The 15,867-nt window shown below is 42.1% G+C and overlaps 1 protein-coding gene across 1 annotated transcript in view; it reads right to left on the bottom strand.

Annotated features, from left to right (window-relative positions):
- Window positions 1-15,867, bottom strand: part of LOC149262903 (Ankyrin repeat family protein) — a 381,244-nt gene that overhangs the window by 312,137 nt on the left and 53,240 nt on the right. The window lies entirely within an intron of this gene.

Below are 15,867 nucleotides of genomic sequence, written 5' to 3'. Positions count from 1 at the left end.
AATTATGCTCTTGATTACCTTCATCATTCTGGAATATTTGTTCGGGTGTAATCTTCGTCCTGTCACAAATAATGGTCAATATTTTCATTGTCTGATTATGATTCATTTTGATTCGATATGGTTTTTCCTGAGCTGCTTTTCTATCTGATTTGTTGTAATGATCCTAAACAGGAATGTAAGTGATATAAAAAGCATGCAAACAATCGAACAATCAGAAAACGAAATATTCATTAAGCAAGCATGGAAACACTGGAAATAAAGATCTGCTGAGCCATTCTCTTATTTCTTCATGGGAAAAATACAATAGTAAAATAGAATGATGCACCTGGGCTTGTCTCAATGGACAAGCTTGACAAAACCCAGGTGAAAAAATGTTGAATTGAAGGCTACTACAACTGCTGCACCAAAATGAACTGCGCTACCCCAGAAAACTGCTTTGTCTGTTGACTTCGAAGCGCTGGAATCACTGCTTCCCATGCTCAGAAAATTATGAGATTTCAACTTCTTGCCCCTTGGCCTAAACCCAGCAAACGCCACGAAAGAATTGACCAAATGTTGACCTCGGAATTTTGGCCCAAATTCCCCCTTAGCTCCTCTAGCTGCTCGTTGAGTTGGGACCCTGTTTGACCCCTTAGATCTTCCCAGAAAATTCTATAAAATCAGTAGTGTGATCCTTGCCCAAAACCCAGAAAAACCCAAAAAGGGTTTCCCTTGGTTCCAACCTTCAAAAATGACCTTTCGCAGCTTGGCCCTCCTCCAATTTCGAATTATGTTGTTGTGACTGATTCTGTCAATCTCTGCTCTCCCAACTCCAACAATCCTCCTCAAATGGCCCTCCAAGTGATCTTCTACTTCTCCCGACCAACTCCAACTCTACAATTCCTTCCTCCAACTCCCACGTGAGCCTAGTGGTGGCTCTCTGTGCAGGCCCCGGTTAACTGTAAATCGAACTGCTGGGATCCTAGCTCTATTGGCTCCAAAACTCACAAGAAAGGTTGACCCTTTGTTGCTCTCCCAATCCTCTAACTCTCCCAGCAAATGTTTGATCACTGATAGCTCCAAACTCCCCCCTGCGTATTCTCCAGCTAGCCGAAAATATGCACTCCCTGTTGTGGTTGAATGGTAGTGTTGTACACACTTTCGTAACTCCTGAAATACTTATGGAACCGCCTCCCTAGGGCAGGCACGGATGGTCCCCCAAAGTAGAGGTTGAATCTCTCGCTTGAGAGATTCGTGGCTAAACAATCAGTTGACTCAGCTAAACAACAAAGCAAACAGTCAAATAATTTTGATTACAAGGTGTAAGAATGAATCCAAATGAGAGCTCTCTCCTCATTTTATCTTTGTGGGCCTTCCTTGCCTCATGTGCGCTCCTCCATCCAGCACTTTGAATTCCCTCCAAACCATTCGAATGGCCTAGTTCGAATTCCCACGTGGGTGGCCCCCACCTTCGACTAGCAACCAAATTAAGTTGAATTTCCTCCTAAGTCCCTAAGTCGAAAATGTTGGGTTCTTTCCCTTAGCCAAAATTGTGCAAAAATGTGTGAAAAGACCCTGTTACAAATGTGTTTGAGAAGGGACATGACAGTCCTCCCCTCCCAAATGTTGCTTGCCCTTAAGCAACCTCGAAGCTAGGTGCTCCAAAATGTGCTCACCCTCCCAAGAGGCATCCTCATCTGGCAAGCTCCTCTAATGCACCAAAAATCGCCTATCCTCAAGAAATGCCTAAGCAAGCATTCTCTCTAACTGCTGCTCCCCACTGTCACTGCAAAATGTGCCAGAGTCCCAGATGTGCCACTGGATCATGCCTGACCTCTGCACTGTCCTGATATAAAATAATCCTTCAATACCAAGATCCCAGGCAATCCTATCCAACATGAAGCTCCCCTCACTCCATTCACTATCATGCCTGGTGAAAGTACCAGAAGTCCCCTGCTCCATCAGTGACTCGCTAAAGCCCAATGGAAGATCTGTATGATCTCCCCATGCAGTAGCCGACGCATCCCTAAAGATTATTGAGTTTTGAAGAGTTGTGATGCCCCAATTCCCTGCTAGTCCCAGAGTGGTGCCACCATGTTGACGCTACGCTACTCTGACTATGTCATACTCCTCATCGTGCGCAGTCAGTATCCTCCTCTCCTGGAACTCGATGGAGTAATGAAAGAGGCGTGACACATCCTACCTGGGCATCTCCATGGCACCAAGGCCTACCCATCCAAACCTAACTCTGAACCTGTGCAACAACAGAGAATGTCTGGATCCCCATATGATGAAACCCTCTGTGAACCCCCATGTATCATCCCATGAGCGAACTATATCACCTTTTGTCACGACTTCACTCATCACGAGTGATCTATCGATCAACTGAATCCCTGCATCCCATATCAAGAGCTGATGCGGCATAGCCCTGTCAACAGATGGAATCACTCTAACCCTCATCTCTAGTCCCTGCATGTGATCTCTATATAGGCTCCATATATCGCGGCCTAATCTGATGCATGCTAATCTGCCCTGTGCCTGCCACTGTGTAGTACCGATGATAGTTGGGAGCCACGTGTGCCAAAGAGCTACCCCCTGAATGCAACCAAAAGATGGGTATCCGATACTCGTAATCGACTCAGGGTATGTGGACCCCTCCTGTCCCTACCAACCATCTCCCCTGGGTCTGCCATCCACCCTCTTGATAATGTGCCAATACAATGTCTGGAGGTCGGACACAAACTAGAACATTGCCTCAATCATACACGGTATCCTCTGCTCATGCATGTTCCTGATATGCCCTGTGGAAAGAGTGACACATGTCTCCCTCGTGACCTGCTCCCAAGCGTAGGCTCACAGATGAACGATATGCCACCCCTGCAGATGATTAGCTCATCCCCCAACCTGTGGTTGTCAACTCGTGCACCAACCCAATGCCACCACTGAGAAGTCTCTCCCCTAGTGCGTTGAGTGTCATCCCAATATCTCAGGTGAGCTCCCTATCCCCAGCTGCTCACGCCCAGAGTGTCAAAGGACAACAACCAAGTCATTTGTGCCTGTAAGTGATGTATAAGAGGGACAAGCATGTGAGTCCCCATGGATACCATCGAGTATCGCTCATCTGTGTCCCCGTCAATCCTGGGTGAAGTACACCCAAAGGTATGCCCAGTGTCTCCGTCCATAAGTCTCCTTGGAGGCAACCCTCCAAGACCTCGTTGTGCAGCACCATATGCCCCTGCATCCCACCAAGTATCCTTGTAGTCCTCGACCTAGCACTATACCCTGCAGCCTATCCCTGTACACCACTGGATACCCCGTGCTACTGTTGTACCATCATGTACTGTCTCGTATCTTACCTGTGTCACTGTATCTGGCTCTCCTCACGTGTACTCAATGTGAGGTGAGTCGCTCAATGCAAACCAACATGCTACATCAAACAACCACGCACATCCATGCTCCTCTGCAGGCCACTGCTCATCATTGCATACTTCTATACAACACTAGATGCTAGGTTCTAAAATTGGCTCTGTATGCATCAGGTCACATCCCTCTGCATAACACTGGACTCTGTGACATATCCTTGTGCACCCCTGGGTACCACTGCCTACTGTCATACTACCCTGTATCATATGCCATCCTGCATGTACCAACACATCCACCAATCTGCTAGTAATCCCTCCATGATGTGGGCTACATCTCCCCATCTGCCCTGGAATACCTGAGCAGTCTGACTCCTCACATGCCAATGGGAATGACACTATCGTGCCTATCCTCAGTAGCTCCAGTGTCCAATATACCAATGACAGAGCACTGTCTCCATGTAATGCCCTGTCCGGTGGTCTGCCGATGCCACCTCCTCCTACCAGCTCCTGCCATAGTAGGCTAATCACCCTAGGACTCCATGCACAATCAATATGCCAAGACAACTCATGAACTTGGTTTGCTCCCCTGACAAACCACCTTGTCACTAGTGTTGTCTCGGGCTCTGATAAAGATCTAAAAATGTGTGCGCCCAAACATCAAATCCATCATGCAGCTACTACCATCACCTCACGACTCCATGATGTGATGGGAAATGCCACCTGGATCCCAACAACAGTCTGGCCCTCAAGTCCCTATGGTTCTCAACAACGGATGGCACCTCCTCAATGGTGGACACCTCCGTGTCTCTTGGCACCTCCTTGATGGAAGGCCTTGTTGGTGTGTGCTCTACTCTCTCCCCCAAGGTGTCAGCCAAAGCTATCAAAGGAATCTCCACCAAGGGCGACTCTTGCGTCACAATGGACACATTGACATGCTCCTCACGCTCTAGTGTGCCCAAAAAAACCTCCTCCTTAGGCTCTCGATATCTAAATCCAGGTCTCCACCAGCAAAAGCGCCCCCTGGTCTCACCCTCAAACTGTCCCTGTCCGGTCTGCTCCTTTTGAGGAGATCTGCTACCCTAACTCTGTCGACTTTCCCCACACAATGTAGATGGTTGCACCCCCACAACCTGCACACCACTAATGTCTCTGCTATAAAGATGAGAATCGATTTGGTCACACCTTCCTCAACTGGGCCAATCTCTCATCATTCAAATGGATTCCACCCCAGAATTCCTGCATACTAAATCTTCTTTGAGCCATAAGTTGTCTATGGTTTAACCTGTCACTGTGCATACATGCTCAAATCTTCCATGATCTAGATGGCTACCCCACAGCTAGCCAAGATCATGTCTCTATTACCACTGTAATGATCCTAAACAAATATGTAAGTTATATACAAAGCATGCAAACAATCCAGCAATCAGAAAAACAAAATATTCATTAAGCGCCCATGGAAACACTGGAAATATAGAACTGCTGGGCCATTTTATTACTTCTTCAGGAGCAAAACACAATAGTAAAATAGAATGGTGCACCTGGGCTTGTCTCAATGGACAAGCCTAGCAAAACCCAGGTGAGAAAATGTTGAACTAAAGGCTGCTACAACTGCTGCACCAAACTGAATTGCGCTGCCCCAGAAAACTGCTCTGTCTGCTGACTTCCAATGGCTGGAATCACTTTTTCCATTGCTCAAAAAATTATGAGATTTCAGCTCCTTGCTCCTTGGCCTAAACCCAGAAAAACCCATGAAGAAATTGGCCAAATGTTCACCTCGGGATTTTGGCCCGAATTCCCCCTTAGCTCCTCTAGCTGTTGGCTAAATTGGGACCCCTGTTTGACCCCTTAAATTTGCCCAGAAAATTCTATAAAATCAAGAGTGTGATCCTTGCCCAAAACCCAGAAAGGGTTTCCCTTGGTTCCAACCTTCAAAAATTGACCTTTCACAGCGTGGCCCTCCTCAAATTTCGAATTCTGTGGTTGTGACTGATTTTGTCAATCTCTGCTCTCCCAACTCCAACAATCTTCCTCAAATGGCCCTCCAAGTGACCTCCTACTTTTCCCGATCAACTCCAACTCTACAATTCCTTCCTCCAACTCCCACGTGAGCCTAATGGTGGCTCTCTGCACAGGCCCCGGTTAACTGTAAATCAAACTACTGGGCTCCTAGCTCTATTGGCTCCAAAACTCACAAGAAAGGTTGACCCTTTGTTGCTCTCCCAATCCTCTAACTCTCCCGGCAAATGCTTGATCACTGATAGCTCCAAACTCCCCCTGCATATTCTCCAGCTAGCCAGAAATACGCACTCCCTGTTGGGGCTAAATGGTAGTGTTGTACACACTCCCGTAACCCTTGAAATACTTATGGAGCTGCCTCTCTAGCGCGGGCACAAATGGTCCCCCGAAGTAGAGGCTGAATCTCCCGCTTGAGAGATTCGCGGATAACAGTCGATTGACTCAACTAAACAGCAGAGCAAACAATCAAGTAATTTTGATTGTAAGGTGTAAGAATGAATCCAAATGAGAGCTCTCTCCTCCTTTTATCTTTGTGGGCCTTCCTTGCCTCATGTGGGCCCCTCCATCCAACACTTTGAATTTCCTCCAAACCATTCGAATGGCCTAGTTCGAATTCCCATGTGGGTGGCCCCCACCTTCCACTAACAACCAAATTAAGTCGAATTTCCTCCTAAGTCCCTAAGTCAAAAATGTTGGGTTCTTTCCCTTAGCCAAAATTGTGCAAAAATGTATGGAAACACCCTGTTACAAATGTGTTTGAGAAGGGACATGATATTTGTCATATCTTGAAGCTTCTTGATATCGTCAAAATGTCTGGTAACCTAACTCTCGAGATCGGCTAATTTTTGGTTAAAATAATCAGAATGGCTAGTAATCCTATTCTCAAGATCAATCAATTTTTTGTTGAAATCGGTCATTATCATCGATGACATTGAACGGGTTTGTGGGGGTGTATATTTGTCTGCGAGTTTAAGCTTTCTTCCTTAATTTGAATTTTTTTTAAATAATAATAATTACTTTTTTTAATGATAATAACTATATAAATTATATATCATATATAATTATAGTAACTATAATATATATATATAATACAATATGAACGATTCGGCGGTGGAAAGAAATGGGATCGATGTGATTACGCAGGATGTGGACGCCGAAACAGGGAAAAGACGGACGGAGGTGCCGGGTGGACGGCTGATTTGGTGTTTGCTAGCAGGGTTGTCAAGAAGAATGGCAGTGGGAAGGGAAGACAGAGGACGGCGGAGGACCAAGAGGACACGAAGGAGAGAGATGGTAGCAGTGGTTATAATTACGAAGGCGAAAGCTTGGAATGGGACGCGGCGTATGGCAGGGAAAACAGTGGTTTAGTGGATGGATGCGGATGGCGGCAGAAGGACGACAGAGCAGTGGATCGAAGGCGACAGCTCCCGGTGGTTCGACCTGTGCGCAATAGAGCAACAGAGGATCACCTCCTCTGATACCAGATGGAGCAGACAAACTCAGTTATTCAGCAAAAACATATTTTATTTTTATTAAATAGATAGATGATACAATTTGTGGGAGGGTCCTGGCTTTATATTGCCTTGGGTGCCTCTTGGTGAATGGGCGTGATCTTTGATCATGCCCTTTGCCTAATAAACTATTAATTACAATTAACTATTAAGCGCGCTTGAGCCAGAGGCGATCTGGGATGGGTGACCTCTCGAGAAGTCCTGGTTACCGAGTGCAAGCCCCGGAAGTGATGATTGACGCTATGTGATTCATTGCACTAGTTTCAATCCCACTTCTTCACCTCTGTGAACATCACCCGATGCAATGAGTGCTAAGTGAACTATTCAAAAATCATGAGAAATTAGTCAATTACGACTACCTCTCATGGAAATAGTCATACGTGAATGACTTACTTAACGCAGTAGAATCCCAAAATGATATCTAATACAATTAACTGATTTTTTATATAACATTTTCACCTCCAGGGCACACTGTTATGCCACCTAGGACACCTTTGTGTTCAAGCGAGCATGCCAAGATGATTTGGGAGGCGCACTACAGTTGGTTTGCTGGACATTTCGAAATAGAGAAAACAGTGGCAGTGTTGCAGAAGTATTTTTATTGGTCGAACCTTCAACAGGATGTTGGGAATTACATCAGATCCTGTTTTGCCTGCGCCATTGCCAAACCAACAATCAAGAAGCAAGGCCTATATATTCCTCTGCCTACTCCTAGTCAACCCTAGGAATCCATCTCCATGGATTACATGTCAGGCCTTCCTTCTATAAAGCATGGAAATGACTGTGTTTTAATGGTCATCAACAGATTGTCTAAGATGGACATTTTGGCGGCCTGCAAGAAGAGTATCACAGCAAAAGCCACTGCTGAGTTCTTCTTTAAACGAGTGTGGGTACACTTTGGGATCCCACGGTCCATTATCTTAGATCGAGATAGCAAGTTCCTGAGTACATTTGGTCAAGGCTCTAGTCGATGTTGGATACCAAGCTCACTAAGTCCACGACCTTCCACCCCCAAACTGATGGCCAAACAAAGGTTGTCAACAAGATGATTGTGCACATTTTGCGCATGTACAACTCGAAGCATCCATGCACATGGGATGAAAGCCTCCCCTATGTCCAGAACAGCTACAACAGAGCTCTCCATAGCTCAACTAGCCACAACCCCTTTCAGGTGGGATTAGGATTCCAACCACTATGTCCCATTGATGTGGCCATACCATTTGCAGCTACTCAGGCAGATTCAGCTCATGTCCATTCCGAAGCTAATAGAGCTAATAGCTTCATTGAGTGCATTCATCACATCCGCCAGCAGGTCCATGACATATTGGACAGAGCCAATGCTAAGTACAAGCAACGTCATGATCAACATCGGTTGCCACACAAGTTCCAAGTACATTTGCAGAAGGAGTGCCTCTTTGGGCCCCACTGCAAGCTTCATCCGCTCTGATATGGGTTGTACACCATCACCAAGGCTGTAGAGGACAATGCCTTCGAGCTCAGCATTCCACTGTTCCTTGGCCTGTACCCAGTATTTAATGTGGATAGACTGCGACCATACTTTCCCTGATTGTTGGGTTGAGAAATCTAGGGCATCTAAATTACGTGATTTCTCTACTTTAGATAACTGCTTGTGAATGCTTTTTACTTCATTAGATTATGATCTTCTCTTTAGTTAGATTATTATAGTGTTCTTCATCAAATGGTTATCAAAGCATAAACAATAATGAGACAAGAGACACAGAATATAGGCTATCAGCCAGGGCCAAAACCTATCCAACTTGAGAGGAAAACCCGAACAAATTCTTCTTCTTATAGAGACTTCAATTGACGAATACCAAGAACAAGACCCTTGACCTATTTGCCACTCCAAGACCAAGCCACAAGACCTCTTAGTTTAACGCCTTCAATGGTCAAACTACTTACTTCTCCTTCCTTCTCCACTATATTTCAGATCTCGGCTTCTTAGATTAGACCTACTACCTTCAGTAGCCCTAGTTGCAGCACCTATGATGTATTATGTACCTTGTTATCACTTTGCTTGGAGGGGAGACTTCCTTACATACTTCGGCCTGATGTATTCAATGAATCTTCCCTTTGATTCAGCTTCCCAAGTGACCCTATTAGCCTCGGCCCTTCTAGAACTCTTCTCAGCTTCTTCTGCAACAAATCCTGCCTTCCTTCCTCGCACGAGTTACAAGAGACAACCCTAAAACAGATCTAGAACAGTTTGGATATCTTCCCTTCTTCATTGTTGGTGAGGAGGCTTCCTTCTTGAGCTTCTCGCACTTCTTTCTTATTGCAGACCTTGACCGAAATTCCTTCTTCTGAAATGAGGCTGAGTGGCCTATTTATAGTTGCTTGCCATGATAATAAGCCGACTTGACATGAAGATGAGTCGACGTGTCCTTTGGTGAAGACATTATTATTCTTCTTGAAGCCGATGTAAAGGAGAGGCTGTATGCTTGTCTAGGAGGGCTTTCATACTTATGTAATGACTCATACAAAATGTAACATGCCCAAGAAGGGTCCTTCTTACATGACATTGACTCAATTTGACTTTTATGACTAGATGAGAAAACCTAAAGGCTCATAATGGGAGCCATTACTAAAAATAAAATCCCTTGCTCATGAAACCCATGAGACAAGTATTACAATATTAATTTTATTTTTCTTCTTTTCATCAATTACATAAAATCACAATTACACATGTCATTATGACAACCGAACCTAGCTACACTTTTCAACACTCCCTCTTAACTAGGGAGGTATTCATAATGGTACTCAGTCATTCTCAACCTGAAGAACTCTCATAAGAAGAGTTGGATTGGTAACCCATTTGTTTATATTCATATCAACCAACGTTGTCACATAGCAAGGCCTTGACTAACAGCGTTGTCTCTCCACGAGATCTGAGCTCAATGCTGGCAAGACCAATGATGTATAAACACCCTCATCATTGTCTCTCTCAAAACATACCCCACCGGGTTTTCAGGGTGTGTTCCACCAGGACTATTCTTATCTTGGATTCCCAGTCCTCAAAGAATATCGGTCCTCTACGACTACTCTTATCTTGGATGCCCTAACACATCCTCAAAGAGCATCGGATGCCAGATGTTTACCCAATCCTCCATTTTGTCTTCCCAAGTGAAGACAAGAATGATGTGTCTATCTCTCCCTCTTAATTAGGGAGGACATATCTATTCCAATAAAGGAATGTACTCATTCCTACGGAAGGAATGTACCTAAGCTCCCTCTTGGCTTAGGAATTTTGCTTCCAAGTTTCTACCAAGTAAGAAACTTGTTTCCAGGCTCCCTCTTAATTAGGGACCTACAACAGCTCCTCAGGTGGAGATGATGGGACAACCAACTGCTTGAAGAACTCCTCCTCACAATGTCATGAACTTCTTTTCGTTATCTAGGAGTCTTCATGTTTGGGACTTCTTCATAGGGCACAGACCATCCATCACTTTCATCCATGAGTCAATCATGTCATCATCGGAAAGTGAACCATCTGTTCATATCTAGCCTTCCTTCATGCCATGCTTCCTTCTTCATGTCATGATTCCATAAGGATCTTGCATCCTACTACATGGACATCGATGGTGGAATATATCCATAGATCCCACCTCGACAATTATGCATAAGCCCATCCAAATATTTGTTCAAAAATACGAAATGAACAATTAAATCGAAGTTACCTTTGTGATGGTCTTTCATCATGACATCTTCTAGTTTGCATCAGCATCCTGCATACATATCGACACATCTCCCAAAGATATATATTGTCAAGGGTTTCATTCTTTTTCAGACTCCATTAGAGTCTTCATATATTTCATGGAGATATCCTAGTCAAATCTTCTTGGTCTTTCGGATGTTGATTGCATTTACCATGGTTGCATATTCCACGATCTCTTCCTTCCTTTCTATACACATTTCCTTCCTAGGAATTTCCAATCAGAATTCCTCCAGTTATTGTCAACCACCTCATATTACATATGAGGACATATTATGTTGATTTCATCTAGACAATGTGTGACTCATGCCTTCTTGTATCTTTTTAGAGGAGATCCTTTTTATTTTGATCATGCTCTCAAGATAGAGCACTGATACATGTTACCTGCAACCATATGACATGACTCTTCAATATTGAATACAAGCATACATACCTCATTTTCCTTTGGATCATCCAAACTTCCTGTAGCAACTCCCTTGATTGAAAAAGCTTCAATCCATTGCTCTGCCTCTTTTATGTCATCATACCATCATCCATGAATTCCACAAGTTTGAATTCTTGATGAAACACTTGCTTCCCCTCATGATCGGTGAACCTTTCAGTGAAGATTCCATCAGAGAATCTTGAGGATCTAAAGTATGCCCATCAGCGAATGTTTCCTCTTGACAAATGTATGATGAACCTTGTACTATATTACCTTGCCACTTATCTTTCCAATGAGATTCCCAAGAGCTACATCCTTGACTTCCATAGATTCTAACCACCTTTCATGCTTCTCTATGATGATGTCCTTAGCTATTGCTTTCAATGCTTCTATGATGCCTTGATGCATCCCATTATTTTACTCACTGAATCATAATAGCCATATGTGAATCATGATAGCCATATCTTACAACATAAGACTTAAGAACTTGAAAAGAACTTATGTGAGGAAGACTATCTTAGTAATAGAGATCTCTTACTTTCCCTTTCTTGGACTTCTTCTTTTCAGCTTCCTCTACTTCCTTGGTGATATGGACTTCTTCTCTTCCTCTTTTTTTATTGTCCTTCTTGGTCTTAGGACAACATGTTTTGTAGTGTCCATATTCTTGACACCCATAGCATTGGATCTTAGCCATGTCCCTTTTCTTTTTCTAAGAATCAGACTTCCCAAATTTTCCTTGTCTTCTTGTCATTGTAGCATAAGCTTGATTTTGCTCACATACTCCCACATCAGATTTGGCTTTTAGTCTAGATTCTTCAATCTTGCACAGCGACCATAGATCCTGAAATGGAGTAGCTTCTTTCTTCGAATAAATACTTAAGTAAAGTTACTCCACTCCTCCAGTTGTGCATTTAATACAATTGTAGCCATTTCTCTATCAGACATGGCTTCTCCCAGATCTTGTAGTTGATCCGGGATCTCAGATATCCTCATAAAGTATGAGGTTATTCCATCTTCCCTTGACATCTTCAACTTGTAGAGTTATTGCCTTAATGAGATGACTTCTCCAGCAGTGCTCACGGAATACAACTCTACCATTTTGTCATAGATTTCTTTTGAAGTTTCGAGTTTTGATACATATGGGATGAGGGGATCCTTGATGGATTCTATGAGAATTATTTGAGCCCTAACTTCCCCTTTCATATACTTTACAAGAGCTTGAGCATCTTCCTTTCCTAGTTTGGAGATAGATCCTTTGATATGTTCCATAACCTCATTTTCAATGAGATTTAGATCTATCCTTTTTTTCCATTCAAGATAGTTTGAAGCCCCAACCAATTTGTTGTTTTCCTTGCAAAAAGACATTTTGATAGATTCAAATGTAGACATAAATATACTTACTTGATAGGATGCTCCTTCTCCTTGTTTCTCCCTTGATGTTGATGATGATATAGAGAATAGAAAACTTCTTCGTGATGAAGATAGTTTTCTTCAATAATGATCCTTGATCCCACAAAGAGGGAGATCCCTTGAGGTGGAGTCTTTGTTGATGAAGATTAATGATGACTTCTTGATGATGTATTCAATGGTAAGGACCTTGCTTCAACGAGAGAGAGATCGCCTTAGAATCTTGATGACAACATCTTTTGATCTAGCTTCCTTTGGATGAATAATCTTCAAGACACTTCAACTTGATTCGTAGATCTTTTCAACTTGAGTAGATGTAAGGTTTTGGCCTTTTGGCCTTCTTGTCTTAACGATGATTCCAATACTTCTTTGATCTAGGGTTATGATGCTTCCTTTGTAGATCTTGACTTCAAGATGATCTTCGCTTTGATGCCTTCCTCGAGATTTGATCCTTGAGTGTCCCTTGATAAGATGCCTTTCCTTGATTTAGTCAACTTAGCTCTGATACCTTGTTGATAAATCTAGGGCATCGAGATTAGGTGATTTCTCTACTTTAGATAACTGCTTGTGAATGCTTTTTACTTCATTAGATTATGATCTTCTCTTTAGTTAGATTATTATAATGTTCTTCATCAAACGGTTATCAATGCATAAACAATAACGAAACAAGAGACACAGAATATAGATTATCGGCCAGGGCCAAAACCTCTCCCACTTGAGAGGAAAACCTGAATAAATTCTTCTTCTTATAGAGACTTCAATTGACAAATACCAAGACCAAGACCCTTGACCTATTTGCCACTCCAAGACCAAGCCACAAGACCTCTTAGTTTAACTCCTTCAATGGTCAAACTACTTGCTTCTCCTTCCTTTTCTGCTATCTTTTAGATCTTGACTTCTTAGATTAAACTTGCTACCTTCAGTAGCCCTAGTTGCAGCGCCTGTGATGTATGATGTACCTTGTTATTACTTTGCTTGGAGGGGAGACTTCCTTACATACTTCGGCTTGATGTATTCAATGAATGTTCCTTTGATTCGGCTTCCCAAGTGACCCTACTAGCCTCGGCCCTTCTAGAACTCTTCTCGGCTTCTTCTGCAACAAATCCTGCCCTTCCTTCCTAGCATGAGTGACAAAAGACAACCCTAAAACAAATATGGAACAGTTCGGATATCTTCCCTTCTTCGATGGTGAGGAGGCTTCCTTCTTGAGCTTCTCACACTTTTTTCTTATTGCAGACCTTGACCGAAATTCCTTGTTCTAAAATGAGGCCGAGTGGCCTATTTATAGCTATTTGCCATGATAATAAGCTAACTTGACATGAAGATGAGCCGACATGTCCTTTGGTGAAGATATTATTATTCTTCTTGAAGTCAACTTGAAGGAGAGGTCTTATGCTTGTGTTGGAGGGCTTTCATACTTATTTAATGACATACAAAATATAACATGCCCAAAAAGGGTCCTTTTTACATGACATTGACTCAATTTGACTTTTATGACTAGATGACAAAACCTAAAAGCTCACAATGGGAGTTGTTGACCCAGTCGCCTACACATACCTACAAGTCAGTGAGAAAAGCCTTCAACCCCACAAGGTGTGGTTAATGGAAGGGAACTAAGATAAGGGGCTATCAAACTAATCCAGACTCTCTTCGTTTGAGCTATCTAGGTTAGCTAAAGGGGGTGGTCCCTAAAGAAAAGTTAAGTAAAAGAGATGTGAGTTTCTAGGAGAATTGTTAGAGTTCAATAGATTATTTCTTTAAGATTTATAAGCAAAAAACTTATATGAGCAATAACCATCAATACACAAGATAAGCCTAAAATACATAAACAGTCAGTGCCTTCAAAGTATTGCTCTTTAAGAAATGAAATTATATTTGCTTAAAATGAAGTGAAATGTTTTCAAATGGAAAGCCAAAATAATCCTGAAAAGTGAAACAATAAATTGTTAGCACAAGATATTATAAATGCTTTTAAGATGAATAAGTCTACAAATCAAAGCATGGAAACTATCTTGCTCAAAATGATACAAAAAGAACTCAAATGTTAGACCAAGATGCAATTAAGTTTGCAGCCCAAAATAATAGTACTTGAAAGTGAAATCAACCATTGATGACAATATGCAATTAAACCAAAAGAGAAGCCAATTTCCAAGTACAAGAAAATTAAACTTGTTGCAAAATTAAAAGGGATTACATTGCTTACATCCAAAGTACCTCTTGAAATAAGATTTGCATGTGAGACTTTAAACCATCAAGATAGCAAGAAATTTAAGAACTTTGCAAACAAAGCAAATGTGATGGAATGAGTTCTTGGTTTATTTTATTAATTAGTGCTAAGGCAAAGTTACAATTGAAATCTAGTCCTCAGACCTCATCCTCGCCCAAATATTTGAATCTCACAATGAAGAGTCAATAGAGATAGAGGATCCCTAAAAGTTTATTCAACCAACTTAAGTTGGAGGTAAGCTTTAGTGAGGCTGGGGACCTTCCTATACTAAAATGCTTAAGATGAAGTGCAAATTGTGTTAATTCCCCAAATTAAACTAATGCAAATGCAAATGCTTCAAAGCGAAATAGTTTGCAAAACTTGGGAGCGTACGCATGTGGGAATTTAAATACAAGATTAGTAAAAATTTGCATGTGGAATGAAATGTGTTGATTTTAAGTATGCACAATATGAAATTAAAAGTTAAAAAGCTAAGAAAAACCAAAAGCAAGATTACGCCACCCACAAGAATCCCTCCTCTAAATGAGGAAGGAGGATGCCATGGGAAAAATCCCAAGCTCCCTCTAACAATTTTTTTATTTTTTATTAGCACTTAAAGCGGTAAAAATGTCTCTAAGAGGGCAGCCCACAATACAATAGAGATCTTTACAAAGATGGGACTCTAACAAAGCTAGACTCTCTCCCCAAAAATATAACAACAACAAACTTGAAGACGGAAAAAAATCTCCAAAAGAAATTCACAAGGCTCATAAGGCCCACAACCTAGATGAGTTTGCAACTCTCTCCCAAGTGCTTATGGCATCCCTAGAAATCAGTGTTTGGATAGCGTGAGGGGGTCTTGCATACAGACGAGTGAGTAGTTTTCCAAAGCTTCTCCTCAAGCTCCTTGTTGTGCAATTCTCAAGCCTATGGGCTGCAAAACACAAAAAATACCAATTGTCAATGTGAAATTAGAAAAGAAAAAAACCAAAACTAAACTTAGAATTTAATTTACAAAGTGCTGGTTGATCCGGATTTAAACAGGAATGCAACAAATTACAGATATAACCATAAATACAAAGATGCAGTAGAAATAACACTTCATTTCATTAATGTAAAATAATGAAATATGCTTACAAACAGAATGGAAAGAAGACTAACTCGGGCAATGGTAGCTTATCTCTGAGAAGAGATGTGGCAACTACATGCCTTTGAACTGTGTTACAATG

Source organism: Pinus tabuliformis, chromosome 6 (assembly GCF_031772625.1).
Source record: "Pinus tabuliformis cultivar Carrire ecotype Pingquan chromosome 6, CPIR1, whole genome shotgun sequence".
Taxonomy (NCBI): domain Eukaryota; kingdom Viridiplantae; phylum Streptophyta; class Pinopsida; order Pinales; family Pinaceae; genus Pinus; species Pinus tabuliformis.
Note: the sequence above shows the minus strand (reverse complement) of the source record. Positions and strands in the feature narration are given on the sequence as shown.